General features: G+C 48.0%; 1 long non-coding RNA gene across 1 annotated transcript; it reads left to right on the top strand.

Annotated features, from left to right (window-relative positions):
- Positions 1-487: 487 nt before the first annotated feature.
- LOC309341313 lies at positions 488-4,682 on the top strand. The gene is made up of 2 exons (XR_014156200.1): positions 488-2,139; positions 2,283-4,682. It is a non-coding gene; the product is annotated as an uncharacterized lncRNA (long non-coding RNA).
- The last annotated feature ends 566 nt before the right edge of the window (positions 4,683-5,248 follow it).

Genomic DNA, 5,248 nt, shown 5'->3' with positions numbered 1-5,248 from the left:
TTCCACAGGGCGGGCGCCACCACTGAGAAGGCCCCCTGTCTGGTTCACTTCTCACTGCTGAATTCCCCCTAGGAGGTTTTGGAATCCATAGGATGGACTGGCGCACTTAGAAAATTGAGTTTTTCATTCAAAGCCACTCAGCCTGGATTTGATGTGTACAGTGGTGCCTCGTAAGACGAAATTAATCCGTTCCGTGAGGCTCTTCATATAGTGGTTTTTTCGTCTTGCGAAGCAAGCCCATTGACAGCTTAGCGGATTAGCGCTATTAGCGGTTTAGTGGCTTTTAGCGGATCAGCTGATAAGCGGCTTAGGGCTTAGGAAAAGGGGGGGAGGGGAAAAACCCCGCAAGAACTGTAAGACATTTTCGTCTTGCGAAGCAAGCCCATAGGGAAATTCGTTTTGCGAAGCGCCTCCAAAACGGAAAACCCTTTCGTCTAGCGGGTTTTCTGTCTTGCGAGGCGTTCGTCTTGCGGGGCACCACTGTATTTCTTTTCGCGCGGGATGTGTGTGTGTGCGTGTGTGCTGTTTGTCTCCATTGGATCACGTGATGAGCGCCGAGGACTCTTTCAGAAATGAGTCCTGAGGAGCAAGGTTTAATCTGCATGCCCTGGCAGAATGCAATACACGATGCACATAATCTGATTCAGAAGCTGTTTCCATGAAATGCGGAAAACGCACCCATATTAGTTCTTTTAACCTGCATCTATTCTCGGTGCTTTAATTTTGCAATCCCCGTTTCCATACCTTTCTTTGAAACCAGGAGGGATGGGAACTCTGTTTTTGGAACAGGGATTCTGCTCAGGATATACAGGTCACGGAGGGGCCTGACCCTGAACAGTTGTTTGCATTCCAGAAATAGAATTTAGGAGGTCACAGACTGCGTGTCTTCATCATGACCTTGCCATCTACAAAATGGAACACAGAGATATAAAATCCTTCCTTAAATTGGTGTATACCTGTGAAAATTAAGCAGTCCCGACTCAATCTTGCCACTTGCATGAGCTCAGCAGTTTGCCTTAGACAGCCGTTCCGTCTTCAGATTTGGGGTTAACAAACTGACCAGCCTACAGGGTTGTTGTAATGATTACATGAAGATGAGGTATGTGGAACGCTTGAAATACTCCATGGGCTAAGATCAAATCATACTGTGTGAGTGCAATGTAGGAAGGGGAGATTTTTGCCTGTTGCTCAGTCTTCGCGTTAGAATGTTAAGCATTTTGCGCTTGGAGACTCTGCAGATTGCTCAGGCGGTATGCAAAATGAACGCGGAAGCTTTGCAGATACCCCAGGCGATGTACAAAACATATCCGATCCGTTCGTTCACGTTCTCCATCTTCTGCTGAGCCAAATCGACTACAAAATGCAAAATCCCCCACGGACCCGGTTAGCGTTACGAACGTTCCCTATGTGTCCACATGAGTTCCCTGGGTTTGTGCTTGCTCACAAGCCAACTCATGTTCACCCCAGCAGGTGCACGAGTGTGTGGGTTTTAGGGGTCCCCCCTAACCTGTCTTACTGAGGCCAGGCCGAGAATCCCCCAAGTGTGGAAGGCAGCGCAGGTGTAGGCAAAGCGATGCTCTGCAGATGTCGTTGGACTACAACTTCAAGCAGCAGGGCCAAAGTTGAGGGATAGCAGGAATTGTAGTCTGGCAACCTCCTATGGGCTAGCTGTGGTGCAGGATCACAGATTGTTGTTGTTGTTTAGTCGTTTAGTCATGTCTGACTCTTCGTGACCCCCTGGACCAGAGCACGTCAGGCACTCCTGTCTTCCACTGCCTCCCGCAGTTTGGTCAAACTCATGCTGGTAGCTTCGAGAACACTGTCCCACCATCTCGTCCTCTGTCCTCCCCTTCTCCTTGTGCCCTCCATCTTTCCCAGCATCAGGGTCTTTTCCAGGGAGTCTTCTCTTCTCATGAGGTGGCCCAAAGTCTTGGAGCCTCAGCTTCAGGATCTGTCCTTCCAGTGAGCACTCAGGGCTGATTTCCTTCAGAATGGAGAGGTTTGATCTTCTTGCAGTCCATGGGACTCTCAAGAGTCTCCTCCAGCACCAGAATTCAAAAGCATCCATTCTTTGGCGCTCAGCCTTCTTTATCACAGACAAAAGTAGACATCTGTTATTAGCTCCTGTGGGTGCTCTATGTCAGTGTTTCCCAACCTTGGGCCTCCAGCTGTTTTTGAACTACAATTCCCATCATCCCTGACCACTGGTCTTGCTAGCTAGGGGTGATGGGAGTTGTAGGCCAAAAACATCTGGAGGCCCAAGGTTGGAAACACTGCTCTAGGTTACCATAGGCAAGCAACCTCTTGGCCGTTGCAAAACTAAGGACTTTCATGTTTGACTAGTGACTGCCATGTAAACCCGTCACAAAGGACCGGAAGGGAGAACCTCATAACTGATGGGTGGGACCCAACTTTAAAAGGGGATTGGACAAATTCATGGAGCAGAGGGCTTTCAGTGGTTTCTGGCCCCATTGGCCACACTCTGCTGCCACAATGGGAGGCATCAATGCTTCTGTTGCTGGAAACCACAGTAGGGGAGACTTGCTCTCGTGTTCGAATCCTGCTCGCATGTTTCCCACAGGCATCTCATCGGTCCCTGTGGACTGATCCAGCCCCCTCTTCTTAGGCTTTTAACTTGCGGCCTGATCGTGTGTGCAGGTTTAGACCAAAGTTGCCCCACCACATTCAATTGGGCTACTTACGTCGGCTCTCTGACATCTGGGAAACCCTGCTATAGACCCCTGGTCATTATGGGATGCATGATTCAGCATCAGAAACAAACTGACGATGAGCAAGTCCTGTCCCCCCCAAATAATAGTGGTCAATGTTTCCCATTTTTAAGGGAAATTCCCTTATTCCAAATAGGATTCCTCGCAAGAAAAAGGAAAAGTTGACAGCTGTGCCCCAAATACCCAAAGTTAGTTTGGCAGCACTTCTATGCAAGAATCAGATACGACCCTCACCCACCCCACTTTCCTCTCCAGGTTTTCCGACACAAACAAAGTTTACTTCCTGCATTCTCAAAAGAGCTGTGATGCTCACGGATCTCCCTTGGTCTTGTTTCGAGATTCGAACACTCAAAGGGGTGGAATCGTTTATAGCCCTATGGTAGGCTTCTTCAGCATGGCTCCTCTCCCGGTCATAACTGTCAGCAGCTGTCATTTGCAAGACATCTAGAGGGCAGCATGGTGGGGAAGGCTTCTCTGTGGCTTGGAAGGGAAGATATTCCCTATCTTCTCCCAAAGGAATGTGTATTCCTGGACCTCTGGTATCGATAAGTTTTGAGGGGTGCTGCTGATGCACTGTTTTGTTGACGAACACCACAAAACCTGCGTCAGACGTAACCTGTTATGTGTATCCAAAATGGCACTGGAAATACATTTTGGGGCTAAGGATACACAATAGAGAAGCTTTGCTTACGGCGTTAATACATGCATGCTCCGTTTATCCCGCTCTCGCCTCTGGTCAAATAGGTTGTGCAGGTTTCTGAAACACTGCAGCACAAACCTGCCAGGCCTGTTTGACCAAGGGCAAGTGTACATTGCCATGAACAGCGCTTCCTCTTCCTAACTCCTTTCATTCCTTGTGCCTAAAAGACATATAAATATTGATTAATTGGTTCCTACTACGGGAAGCAGCTGTTTTGAATTCTGATTCTAGTCCTCAGTGATGTGTGTGGCCTGGTGCGTGTATGCAACCTTGCTCCCGTGAACTTAATGTGCAAAAAAAATTTGCTTTCTCAGTGGCTGGCTTTGCCGCAAAGAAACATATCTTTTGTGCAGGTCTTGGGAATAGGAGCCTGATTTCCAAAGAGGCGCAAAGGCTTCACTCTTCCTGGGAAGCACACAATCTGCCATGAAAAGCCCTCCCTGCTCCTTAATCCTGTGCGTTGAGAATATGCTGTGCTTGCTCAGTGGCGTGCGCTCTGCACATGATCAGAGGCATTTCCCCCTCCTAATCGATTCACATATCCCAGGACTCGGTTGTGACATCGTATAGATTTTCTGGGCTGAGGATCAGCACGAAATGAAGCCCAGGCTGGGTACCGAAATGTGAACATTTGGATATTTGTGGAATGTGGCTCCCACATCACCACCAAATATAGCGACTGATGTAATGGGGGAAGCATTTCTGAAAACCTCCACTCCACAGTCTGCCTTTGCAGTGTTGCGCTTGTGGTTGTTGTTGTTGTGGTTGCATGGAAAACACCTTAAACAGAATGACTTTGGAGCGGAAAAGGCTGGTGGTAGCAAGTCTCTCTTTCCAGTGACAAGCCGCTCCTCCCCATCTCAAAGTTTAACTCTCTTACTGACCTCCTTCGCTGCCGAAGACTTACTGTAAATATTGGTATATATCGCCTCCTCTGTACATAACGCCCTCGAGTCTTGATTGTCGATACGGATTTAATGGCATATTTTTATATACTTGTTTAAGTTTTCACTGGCGCGAGCGAGGGTGCCGACACACAGTCTTTTTAAGTTATGATGACAACTCTTAAGCGTTGAATTGAAAGACGAGGACAAAACAGGGAAGAGCAAAGAAACAGAACAAAATTCCTTGCCCAAAACATTACCGATTCCAGTGAGATGTTAACAATTATTAGTCCTGGGGTTTTATTTTATTTTTTATTTTTTCGTCACTGTGGGTTCCTAGTCATTAAAGGTCACTGGTGCCAGAACCCAGCTTTGGCGTGTGGACTCTTCTTTTGCAGGCTTCGGCCGGATTAGGGGACGGGGCAGTGAGCTTTCCTATTGGACAGAGTTGGCAAAAGAGTTCTCTGTTTTGTTTTACCTTATTTCGTTTTCACAAGTGTTGCACCTTCCTGTGAAACTCCTGGTGGTCCAGACACTGACTGAGGATGCATGCTGGCATAATTTTAATAGTTTTAATTATTATTTATACCTTGCTCATCTGGCCGGGTTTTCCCAGCCACTCCGGGCAGCTCCCAGCAGAATATTAAAAACACGATGAAACATCAAACATTAAAAGCTTCCCTAAACGGGGCTGCCTTCAGATGCCTTCTAAAAGTCAGATAGCTGTTTCTTTCCTTGACATCTGACGGGAGGGCGTTCCACAGGGCGGGTGTCACCACTGAGAAGGCCCTCTGCCTGGTCCCCTATAACCTCACTTCTGGCAAGGAGGAAACTGCCAGAAGGCCCTTGGAGCTGGACCTCAGTGTCCGGGCTGAACGATGGGAGTGGAGACGCTCCTTCAGGTCTACTGGGCCAAGGTCGTTGAGGGCTTTAAA

Source organism: Podarcis erhardii (assembly GCF_964252035.2).
Source record: "Podarcis erhardii genome assembly, chromosome: 4".
NCBI classification, from domain to species: Eukaryota; Metazoa; Chordata; class Lepidosauria; order Squamata; family Lacertidae; genus Podarcis; species Podarcis erhardii.
Note: the sequence above shows the minus strand (reverse complement) of the source record. Positions and strands in the feature narration are given on the sequence as shown.